The 12,443-nt window shown below is 52.1% G+C and overlaps 1 protein-coding gene across 10 annotated transcripts in view; it reads right to left on the bottom strand.

The window, feature by feature from the left end:
• LOC147621218 (calcineurin B-like protein 3) overlaps positions 1–12,443 on the bottom strand; it is a 134,671-nt gene that overhangs the window by 34,114 nt on the left and 88,114 nt on the right. The gene's annotated exons all lie outside the window — the stretch shown is intronic.

Genomic DNA, 12,443 nt, shown 5'->3' with positions numbered 1-12,443 from the left:
ACAGATTTCTATAACAAAAAGAATCTCTAAGCAGCTCAAGTCATCAAACAACACTCCCCAAAACTAAGGCCTAGTTGAATACGTGGGTTCTCCGGACGATTCGTAGCTCGCTGAAGCTCCCGCCTCCACCCTGCATTGCGCGCCCGCCTGTTCGCCCCCCCTCCCTCTGTCGCCTGTTCGCCCCCCACCTCTCCGCCTGTTCGCCCCTCCACCCCCCGCCTGCCATCACCCCCTTCTTCTCGCCGTTGCGCCCCCTCTTGCCTCGCTGCTGCGCCTCCCCCCTCCTCGCCATTTCGTTCCCCCCCCTCCTAGCCGCCTCTTCGTCTATTCGCCCACCCCCCCCCTCTTCGCCTGTTCGCCCCCCCTCCCCTTTGTCGCCTGTTCGCCCCCCACCTCTCTGCCTGTTCGCGCCCGCCTCCCTTCAGCAGCGCCCCGCCTCCCCTCCCTTTCGCGTTGTTGCCGCCCCCCCCTTAGGGCTTCTCCTTCGTTTTCGCCCCCTCCCTCCTCTTTCGTGCTGTTTTTCACCCCCAAGGGGTTTTGTTTTTCTTCATTTTCATCCGGTCTTCCGCCTCTTTGTGTGCAGCCCGCTTCTTGCAGGTTTTCCGCTTTCGCCTCGCCTTCGCCTGAGCTTCAGACTCTGATGGAGACTCCTCCCGCCTTGCCTCAGAGGGACTCATCCGCAGCCCCCTCGCCCGCCCCCGAGGACATCCCCATCAGGCTTTCTCTTTCGCCGGAAGAGGAAGCGAGCCTCACCGCAGAGGTGGAACGCCTCCAGGCTCATTCCACCATCTGCCGTATAGTCGGCACTCGCCCCAGCAGAGGGGAGATCACGGATCTTCTTCACGCTCGCCTTCTTGCAGATGTGGGCAAGATCCTGGATGTACATCTCCTGGGCCGGGGCCATTATCAGATCGAGTTCGAGGCCGCCCAGAGCGTTGCCAAGGTCCTTGCCATGAGTCCTCTGGACATCAGGGGTGCTCGGGCTTTCTTCAGACCTTGGCAGCATGGATTCGACCCAGCAGCGGCGGAGCAGGGAGAGCGCCTCTTCCATATTACAGTTTGTTTCCCTGGTCTCCGCCGGGAATCCTCTCCAGGCTCGGAGCATTGGTGGGCTCGGTACTAGAGACAGGCCCCTCAGCAGCTTCAGTGGTGGCCAGAGCAGCTGGGCTACCTTCGGTCAGAGTGTTGGTGTCTGACATTTCCTCCCTTCCTAAGGTCATTCAGCTACCTAGGATAGGGGGGGGGTGGATAGATCAGAGAGTGGAGTTCTCGGGGCTCCCGAACCAGTGCTTCATTTGCAGGCAGGTCGGTCATCTGGCCAAGGCCTGCCCTCGCAGGAGACCTCGACCCTCACCACAGCAGCAGGCTACTGATGGCCCGCCCACAGATTCGGCTCGGCAGGCTGCCTCAGGGACGCCTGCTCAGGCCACAGAGACCTCGGAGTGGCAGCCTGGACAGGGGCGCCGTCGAGGGAGACAGCCACAGCAGCACGCCTAGAGACCGCTGCAGCAGCAGCCACAGTCTCAGCCTCACTGGGTTCCCGTGAGGAACAGCTTTGCTCCCCTTCAGGAGGAGACCCCTGCAGCGACGGAGGACCAGGAGATGCCAGCTCCCCCTCCTTCACCCCCCCCACCCCCGTCCCCTCCCACCGCGTCGCTTCCACCTTCGCCTCCTCCCGCCCCCGCTCCGGTTTCGGCAGCGGCTCCCTCTCCACCTCCTTCGCCTCCCCCTCCTCCCCCTCCGCCCGCCTCACCTTCCCGGGAGACCCTGGCAGTTCCCTGGCGCTCACCTGCAGTCCGGAGAGCGTTGAGCACTGACCTCGCTCGAGCATCACAGAGGAGACCTATGCCGATTAGGGCCTCACGGATTTCATCTATCCGCAGTCGGCTGAGTCGCCTTGGCATTAGACAGCGCTCGGAGGCCTTTGATTATACCTTTACACGGCTTTTTGGAGCAGAGGGCTCCCATGAGCCAGCACCCATTCGAGTTCATGTAGTGATACCTCCGGCCCGCGGGGAGGAGGCACTAGACTCAGCGGTGGCCTTCTCGTTCCCTCTATGTGGACCTTGTGATCGGGAGTGGACTCTAGAGCTCGCTCTCAGCACTTTGAAGACTCAGGCAGTTGAGTTTTCTCACCACATGAGCGATCTGGAGGTGACAGATGTGATAGGCCGACTTTGGGAGTTGGCTCATTTTTTCTTGGATCCCGGGAGTGTGGATACCTCAAGGATTCGACATTTGGTCGTGCGCATAGTGGCAGACTTGGCGCGCGACCCTGGATATGTGAGTATACACGAGGTTTCTCTGTCAGAGCAGGAGGCAGTCGCCATGGGCCACAGCCACTGGCGCCTGATCCGGGATTCTTGCAGTACACCGGGTGGGCAGATTCGCAGCCGTTCGGATGGGGACTACTCTCCATCCAAGCCGCTTGCGAAGGCCCGCCGTACGGCTGAGACAGCATCCACCTCAGCAGGGCATCCATGAGGATCATCTCATGGAATGTATAGGGCCTTGGCGGAGCACACTTTATACGCTATCGAGGAGGCTGCTTGAGGCAGGAGCTTCAGAGATGCCTGGTTGGTGGCAGCATTGACATTTTGATGATGCAGGAGCACCACTTGGGTGAGAGCAGGATCCGGAGATATGGTTCGGTGATGCCTGGTAGATGGGACACTTTTTGGTCTGCAGGGTTTGGTCCTTTGGGTGGACAGGGAGGAGTATGCATGGTTATTGCAGATGTATGGCGGCAGGCCATTGTGGATCGAGGGATCATTGTGCCTGGTAGAGCACAGTATGTCATTCTGAGGATGCATGATGAGCTATTGGGTGTGCTCAACATCTATGCGCCCAATCATGCTAGTGCCAGAGCAGAGTTCTGGACTCAGGTTACAGATGCATTGCCAGAGCCGCACATTGGTGTGTTGGGGGAGACTTCAACATGCTTGAGGACCCGGCAGATAGGGTGGGAGGCAGTCATGTTACAGTGCACGGCACGGAGCTTGCAGCTTGGGACCGGTTTTGCATGTCACTGAGGATCACTGATGCATGGCAGCATGGGGCTTTTTCCCGGTCTCAGGACAGTCTTAGTTTCTCTCGGTCGGATCGCCGGCAGGGAGGGACTAATCTATCACGGATTGATCGCTTTTATGTGGGCGATTGGTTAGGGGAGCGAGGGGGCTCCGTCGGCATTCACGCTGGCACCTCATTTTCAGATCATGCGCCAGTTATATTGACATTGGAGGAGGGGACACGGGAGCCCAGCTTGCAGTTGAGGATCCCAGAGAGGGTACTTGCAGATCCCAGTCTCGCTGAGGACATTGAGAGGATCTGGCAGGATAGTCAGTGCTCTGACCAGGATGCAGCGGGCCAGTGTGCCCAGGGACTCATTGATCTTAGCTCTTTTCTGCACGCTGCAGCTTTGACACGACTGGGAGAGATTCGCGAGCGGGAGCAACGGCTGAGACGCAGCCTTGCTTCGCTACAGCGCCTTCAGGAGCAGCAGCCTGCATGTGAGTGGGTGGCGTCCCAGCTGAGCCAGGCACGCCAGGAGGTTAGAGAGGTAGAGGAGCAGAGACATGAGTTTTACTATCGACGTCAGGCCTCTCAGTGGACGCAGCTTGGTGATAGAGTGACTGGGGAGTTTTTTGAGATCACTGGACCCCGTCATGCGCGAGCAGGAGTCCGCCAGCTTGGTAGACCGGATGGATCGGTAGCTACTGAGCTCGGGGAGATCAGAGCCATTGCCACTGCTTTTTATAGTGACCTGCTTTCAGCGGAGCCAGCCACTGAGGATCGAGATGTTTGCAGACAGACTGTGTGGGCCCATGTGCAGAGGAGGGTCACAGACCATATGCGTACAGTTCTAGGTGCGCCTCTGTGTCAGAGATTGAGCTTGCCGAGGCCTTGAGGGTCCTGCCGCGACATAGTTGCCCAAGGGAGGACGGACTGACGCCGGCCTTTTTTATGCGCTATTGGGACCTTTTGGGGCCAGGCCTCCGCAGGGGCTTTCAGCATGTTTTGGACACTGGGGTGATGCCGCAGAGCTTTTCAGAGGGCTTGATCTATCTTATCCCCAAGGGGGAGGGAGTATCAGATGACATTCGGCATTGGAGGCCTATTACGATTCTCAATACTGTCTACAAGGTCTTAGCAAAGGCCTTGAGTTTGAGGATCCAGCCCTTCCTGGGGGAGTTGATTCATGCTACTCAGACAGGATTTGTCAAGGAGCGCAGTATCCTTGACAACATCTTTACTTTCTGGGAGGCGACGGCCCGAGCTAGATTTCTTGGCGAGGACTTGGTCGTGATGCTTCTCGATTTTGAGAAGGTATACGATAGAGTTGATTGGGGATTCTTAGAGGGCACTATGCTTCGCCTGGGCTTTGAGCCAGGATGGATCAGAGGGGTGGCAGCTCTGTATTCCACAGCTCATAGCTAGGTGCTGATTGTAGGAGGACGGGGGCCGAGTTTTGAGCTGACCAGATCAGTCCGTCAGGGGTGTCCTCTCGCCCCTTTCCTTTTTCTCTTCTTTGCGGAGGCTATGAGTATGTATTTGACGGCAGAGGAGGTTGGTTTGAGAGGACTTCAGCTCCGAGTCCGGGGGGAGGATTTGCTTGCTGCTGAGTTTGCAAACGACACGGGCTTATTTTTGCATGGCCAAGAAGCCAATCTTATTCAGGCTGAGCAGTCGCTCCAGGTTTTTAGTGCAGCTTCAGGAGCATTGATCAATTGGCGCAAGACAGTGGCCTTTTGGATCAGTAGTGCTCCCACTCCGGCATGGAGCCCGGACCCCGGTTTTAGATGGATTCCTCCAGGCACAGCAGTGCGGTATTTGGGATGCTAGATTGGCCTCGATTTGTCACCTGAGCAGCAGATTGCCCCGCTTCTTCTGAGCATTCGGAAGAAGCTATTGTATTGGAGTACAGCTCGACTATCCTTGGCTGGGAGGGTGGTGGTGGCAAATCAGGTGCTGTTAGCGACCATGTGGTACATTACGTCTTGCTGGATTTTCTCGAGCTCTTGCATCAGCCAGGTACAGAGGCTGATCAGGAACTTTTTGTGGTCTGGGCGGGACGGTCAGCCAGCTCGGGCAAAGGTTGCATGGGCAGTTATTACACTTCCGCTGGCTCAGGGCGGTTTGGGCATTATAGATCCAGTCGATCAGAGTAGAGCCTTATTGGGGAAGCTTATTGTTCGGGGGTTGCTTCCAGGCGCTAAGCCTTGGAAAGAGCTCCTCTTGCAGCGACTGCAGGCTCGGGCGCCCCCTGCGGGGGGTACTTGGGCACCAGAGATTCGCTGGATCTTCGTAGAGATGAGGAGGACAGGCCTCAGTAGAGGATGGGAGGACAGATTTGCTTTGAGTATCCTGAGAGCTTGGGAGCTGCTGAGATCGGGGCTCTCTCAGCGGCCTCCTTCTTGTGTTGAGGAGCGGGCCAGGCAGCCGCTCATCTGGAGCCCAGCGGTTCGCACGGAGCAGGGTCATATGCTGGGTTCTCGGCCTCGTCTAGCCTGGGGACCTTTAGCGGCAGGCCCAGCTCGTAGTTTTGGAGACTGGCAGGCTTTCTGCAGTCTACCAGAGGAGATCCAGGTGGAGAGGCTGAGTCACTTCAGAGGGGGGTTGATTATGAGGGATGATATTCAGGAGGCACTTACAGAGGAGTGGTTCACACCTCTCGAGCCAGTGGCCCCACGGTGGATGGGAGCCTTTACACAGTTGGAGATCCTGATTGCTGTCAGAGCTAGCACTGAGGATGGCAGATGCCTCTACTATGAGATTCAGGATGAGGGCAGACTCCAGAGAGTGGAGGTGGAGTCGCCTTTGGTTGCAGAGTGCACCTTTCAGAGGATTCGGGTAGTGGCTGCCGCTTCTCGGAAGTGGCATATTGACCCCGATCCTGCTGATGTGCTCCCGGATTGGCGCATATGGGCATATGCAGCGCGCCCCTTGGCCCGGCTACAATGGGACCCCGGGGAGTACGAGTGGCATGATCCTTATGCATCCCTTGAGGCCACAGAGATCACCTTTTTCCAGTATACTGTTCGGCTGGGACGGCATATTTTGACGGCGAGGAGGACGGTTTCTCCAGCGGCAGCGGGGCATTGGCGATTGTTGCAGGGACTCTCACAGGAGTTCCTGGAGGATTTTTGGGCTCGGCTTTGGGCTAGTAGGCAGGCCCGCAGGATCTCGGCTTTTCAGTGGCTGGTCGCCCACAGGGGCTCAGCAGTTGGCACTTGGCTTGTTTACAGTGGTCTTCCGGCGGCCTGCGTCCGATGCAGCCACCCTATGGAGACACAGAGACATTGCCTTTGGGACTGCCCTCAGGCACAGCAGATTTGGCTGCGGATACTGCGTATTCTGGCCCCCCTCTCTCCAGAGGGTATGTTTACGTGGGGTGCCGCTGCTTGGTCGACTTCGTCAGGGCCTGCTATGGGCTATGAGATGGAGCAGGGCAGTCAGGCCATCAGATTTATTAGGGGCCAACCTCGCCTGGTTCCGGCACCGGATTTCTTGTCCGCCAGCTGGACACAGGAGAGGGATTTACGATGGGAGCTCCTCAGCAGCCTCACCATCTGGTTCACCTGGAGGGCCCGGTGCTTTACGGCCTTTGAGGGGAGATTAGAGCCACCAGCAGAGACTGTTCGGGGGATTTGGCAGGAGTTGATCCACACCCTGCGAGGACAATACGACCGCATCCGGGGAGACTCGGATGAGGCGATCTTACGGCGCCAGGCCTTTCACACCACTTGGCGCTGTGGCCCGTTCTACACCTTACACACGGGATCCCCCCGTTGGCACTACAGGCCACCTGTTTGGCTCTTCCCCCCCCCCTATTGTTTGATTTAGCCGCTCAGTTCTTTATACTGATGCTTGTATTTTGCAGCACCTAGGGAGAGTCTCCCGGGCTGCCATGATGTATTCACTGCTCTTCTCTCTCTTAGGAGCAGGAGAGATCTTTTGTAGCCCTACGGGCGTTTTTATATAACTAATGAAAGGATCTTTTCTCGGAAAAAAAAAAAGGCCTAGTTGAATAGCCCACACCCCACTGCCTGCCCTAAGCCTCTTGTCTACTCATTCCACCTGCCTCATGTGTGGTGTTTCTGTCTGTCTCAATCTTTCTTGCATGCTATCCCAGGCCTTCTTGCATGCAAGGCCCAGACTGCCTCATGCTGTTCCATCCACCTTCAATAGGCCAAGCTTGTCTCATGCTCTGTCCCCTTTTTTTTTCGACTGGCCTTAGGCCCAAGATCCTCCCGTAGTTACCGATTTTTCAATGCCCGTAGGCGCTTAATTATCCACCTGTAGGCGATGCCATGGGGGTTTTGAACCCAGGACCTCTTGGTCCTAGGCAAACACCTTTACCACTTGAGCTATCACCTCATTGGCCATGCTATATGCCTTTTACCAGTCAACCATTCAGTTCCTTTGCTCCATCCTCCTTTTCCCCCTTGAGCGCCCTAATCAACACATCCAACAGTTGGTTCTCTCCCTTTCTTGGTGCCAGATGTTTTATGAAACAAATTTTTGAAACAGGAATGAAACATTATTTTATTTTCTAGAGAAATTTCTCACGTTTCATACAAGGGGAGCAGGAGGGAGAGAGGGAGGGAGAAGATCAAATTTTGTGGCCAGGTCAAACCTTGCCACCTAATGAGATAGTCACGCATCTGGGTTACCCCATTGGTTGGGAATTGTCCTTGAAGGATGAGACTTAATGGGTGATGGGAAAATTGCACTGTAAAATTGAATATTGGAAATTATCTATATGGCCTCTACATGTGCGATTACAGATAGTGCAGTCAATTATAATGGCATATGAGCAGTTTTATCTTCCGCTACTACCTTGGTCGCATAGACAGATTGACAATTTCTAAAACAATGGAATGCCTATGGAAAACCGAAGTGGATAAAAAAGGGTTACGTTTGTTGAGGCAAGAGCTCGTATGTTTTGCCCAAAATGCATGGTGGGCTCAATGACCTTAATATTCGTTATCATATACTGGCAAGGCCACTCTTTTACCTAATTTTATAAAGCAGGTGAAGCCATAGGTGAAGCCATGGGCACGTATGTTGGGACCTATGTGCATTAACATGCGTACATATGCATATGGGCATTGGATTATCAATTATGATGATATAGTCTTTGGTTGTTTCATTGGCCGTATTCCGTGCTCTCCATATGCGATTGCTCTTATTCAAGATTGGCAAGCTATCCTATGTCATCTACAATGGTCTGGTAGACCTCCAAATCGGGGTTAACTCAATATTGCTACAGAGTATTCATTGGAGGAAGATATTTGATCGACCACTTACTTTGTCTCAACCAAGAAAGGCCTACAATCTGTCAACATTGGGGATTCGTCACATATGTGACATTGTGGAGGAAAATGGTTATATTTTCACTTTTCCACAAGCCATTAGGCAATGTAATTTGGGGATGCATCACTAGAGGCATTTTGGAAATGATGCAACCTCTTCAGCCAGTCCCAATGCTTGAGGAAGCAAGGAGACTCCAAGATTGGCGTTTTGATAGGCACCTTCTAGGATATACTCCTATGCCCTTTTACCAATTGTCTACGGCCAAGGCTTATAGGTTGCTCTTACCGCATCCATGGATTGAGAACCATGCAAATCGCCTTTGGCATATGTCGAAATCTCTTGCTTGGTGGAAAGCTCCATTGAAAAGAATTTGGAAGAGCAGATTTCCCCTCAAGCAACAATTGTTTCTATGGAGATGTGTGGCTGGGGAATTCCCTGTGGGAACTCTTTTGGCACGGAGGCATATTGCAACTCTATCTTGTAGGCGGTGCTCCCATCCTAGAGAGACAGTGCCTCACCTTCTTTGGTATTGCTTGCACTCTTTGGATTTTCTTGATGACTTGTGTGGACACGTCCATGCTCGTTTTCTTGGGAGGCATTTCGAGCGAATATTTTGGCTTTTTGGTTGTCTTTGTCCTCCACTACCAGCTTATACAAACTTCCTTGACTACACTAGATTCTCAGCATTGTGGACTACCTATCATGTCGGAATCAGCAACTCATCTTTCGAGATTCGTTTCAAATCTTTTCTTACTTCCAAAGAGCTCTTTTACAATCCCTCCAAGATTCTCATTAACTCAGAGACTTTCCCTTTCGGCAACTAGAAGTGTTTTCCCATTGTTTCTGAACTAAGTAGTAGCTTCCCCACTCTGGGATGGCCATGAATGTACATTGAATCTTCTAATGAGACAGTGGTTTCACAAAAAAAAAGAGGGAGGGAGTGGGAGGGAGGGAGGGAGGGGGTGTACAAGACCTAAATAGTACATACTCTCCCATGTATAGTGGGCAATATTGGTATTAGGGTTTACACGTGCCTTCTAAGCTTTATCAACATGGATGGAAGATATCCATTTCGTGTGTAGAGGTAGAGAGAAAGAAAGAAAGAAAGAAAGATATATTAACGTCTGCAAAAGGCCAAAATTGGCCTATGAGACAAACAAGTAGTACAATGATGTTCCTCCAATCATCAAGAGGAAAATGTGGAGTGAAATGATATATTAACGTCTCTAAGAGGCCATAATGGCCTACGAGACCAAAACTGAGAGTACATCTGAAGTTGGTGTCTCGTCAAAGAGAACAACCAAATGAAATTGAAAAGTACAATAAACTGACTATCTTACAGTTATCAGAACTATAAGTAAGACTCCTAGATGATACCGAGTAGAAAATACTGGAAAATATATATCAAGTAGATCCATGTATGTTGATGAATTGAAGTGTTGTCCTCTCCTCAGATTCCCGCCATGGGGCTGTCTAGAATGGAGAGGTCGTAGAGCGAGGTAGGCACCTCCGATGCCGAGCAATAATGGCTTTGATCTGGTGATGGTGAGGATGACGTGGTCGGGATCCTGGTGGGCGTGGCCGACGAGCACGACATAAGATGACTGCTCTATCAATGGTGACTCCCTGGGAGCGTGGCTGGTGTCCCGATGGCCCGATGGAGGAGGTATCAAGAGGTGTGTGGGCTGGGTTGCTCGTGCTGGTGCTGAAGAAATCTGTCAGGATGCTCTGTCTAAGTACATCATGGCTCGGTCTCCTGTCTGCCAAGAGGGTCTCTCTGTGTCTCCTGAGCTCAAGTATGAACAATCCTAGGCATCTTTGATCCTCAAACTCCATGACCCTGCATAACGGCCCAAAACCCTCTCGGAAGAGGTAGTGATATCTCCCTCAGATCTCATAATAGACTGTACATCAGTAAATAACAAATGTAGTGCTCCTCTATCTCTGCCTCTTGGTAGCATAGCTGACAAATGCGGTCATCCGAGATCTGATGCACATATCGCCCTGTCTCAATCCGCAGCTGGTGTGATGAGGTCCGGATCTGTCCAATGGCACAATGTATCCCATGTGATAGGTGTACATCCATGTATGTCGGGGGGGGTGATAAAACCATCTGGTGAGGTGCAAAAAATGGCTCTTGTAATGAACCATTTTCATGCCTAAGGGCTCAAGGGGACTAGTCCATGTCCTCTCTGAGTCCACTCTGACGACGATATCCATTCTAAACACACGGTTCTACTCTGAGCTGTACTCAAAGGGTGGGAGTGCCTCTATCCGCAAACCATGTAGGTCAAACCATGATCTCATCTGGGCATAACGGCAATGAGTATCTCCATCCTCTGCCAACTGTATGGATCAGGTCAATGCCAATCAGGAGTACCTCTGCTGAGGGAGCTCCCATAGCCACTGTAAAAAGGTAACCATAGCCACTGTAAAAAGGTAACTGTCTGGAATAGGGCCTCGGTCACTCTACTGGTGCAGCACCCAACTCAGCCCGAACAATCTCATGTGGTACCGATGATTTGCTCCGAAGCATGTGGGCAATCATCATAATCAATGGTCTCTCCATATGCCTCCATCCCTCAAAGAGAGAGAGTATTGCACAACTAAATGATAGATTCTATTGATGTGATGGAAGTCATGGTCACTCACCAAGTACAATGGCTTTGTAGGCTTGCAACCTTATCTTTTGACCCATACAAATATCACGCTTACAAGTGTATGCAACAAGGCATACTTATATTCTCCATTCATAACAGTGTGTTCACACACTACTAGTACAATAACCCTTGTAGGGGATGTTCATACACACACATATAGGGATACACAAGTAGGGGTTCACACACACACACACACAAGACTTGAATCCCATCAAACCCCCCTTCGGACAGAAGGTGGAGATGCTCGAGAAAACTTTCAATAGTCATAATGAGTTGGCCTCCAGGCTGTACCACATACTCCACTATAGCAAGAACAAGGCATGTTCTTCGCTTCAGATTCGAAGGCTTTGGTATGAGCATGGCCCAAGGGCTCACCAAAGCATAATCTTTGCGAACCAATTAGAGACCAAGGTTTGCTTTCACAGAGACAATGGCACCAACACCCATACTCTCATGTTGGAACTTGGGCATGATATAAGAACTCAAGCAACAAATGACAGCCTACATAAACTCACCAAGAGAAACCCCCTAGACCTAAAGAGGGGTAAGATGGGAATGATGGAGCCTTATCTAGTAACAAGGCATTACAAAGAGAACACATATGAAAGTCTGAAACAATCACACAACAATCAATTAATGGAAGGATCTTTTCTTGGGGAAAAGAAAACATCTTTCTCGGGCCCAATGGAAATGGGCTGCCCTTCAGCACCTCTGAGGCTGTTTCCTCAGCATTGAAGTCCAATTGGAAGAAACCTCTCCCAAGCAACCTCACATCCTTTAAGTGCAGTGCAAAGCCAAAGGGCAAGGCTGCAAGCACCTAATCACGGGCCAAGAGACACGATGGATGTGACCCAAAGATTTTTGCAATGAGCATTGTTTTGGCGTCTTTTTCAATCTCGGCAAAGAGAGTCCCAAGCTTGGCTTCTGTAAAATTAATGGTTTGCCCAGTCGGGGGCGAAAGATTAGCCATGATGCTAATCTGAGTGAAAAAAGGGAAAATTGAAGACTAGGAAAGGAGGGTAAAGGCCCAAAACCGAAGCCAGCAATCATGATTTGTTTTTTTTTTTACATCCTTTTACATACCCATGCTTTTCATTAAGCATATCTATATGTATCTTAATAAACATGCTTTTGACACGGTTTTTCTAACAACCACACGTGTTCACATACCGTTCATGCATGCGGGTCGTGCTGCCTAGTTCCTCATGTCACATGTGCGAGGCTGCCACGATCTGTACCTGACCTCTAAAATCTGCCTTTATGTGCGCCCAGCCTCTGTGTGTGTGACCAGCTGTAACCAACCTCTGAACACCCAGCAGCAACACCTGTACGGCAGCTCCCAGGTCATAGTCATAGGGGACGGAGGGGACGGACCCTTGAAACAGGGGGACGCCGTCCGGGAACACTTTGGGACGGGGACGGACGGACGTCCCCAGCTGGGCGTCCCTCACAAGGGACAGCGTTCCG

Source organism: Cibotium barometz, chromosome 30 (assembly GCF_041138505.1).
Source record: "Cibotium barometz isolate CiBa-2024 chromosome 30, ASM4113850v1, whole genome shotgun sequence".
Classification (NCBI taxonomy): domain Eukaryota; kingdom Viridiplantae; phylum Streptophyta; class Polypodiopsida; order Cyatheales; family Cibotiaceae; genus Cibotium; species Cibotium barometz.
The sequence above is the reverse complement of the archived record's forward strand: the minus strand, read 5'-3'. Positions and strand labels throughout refer to the sequence as shown.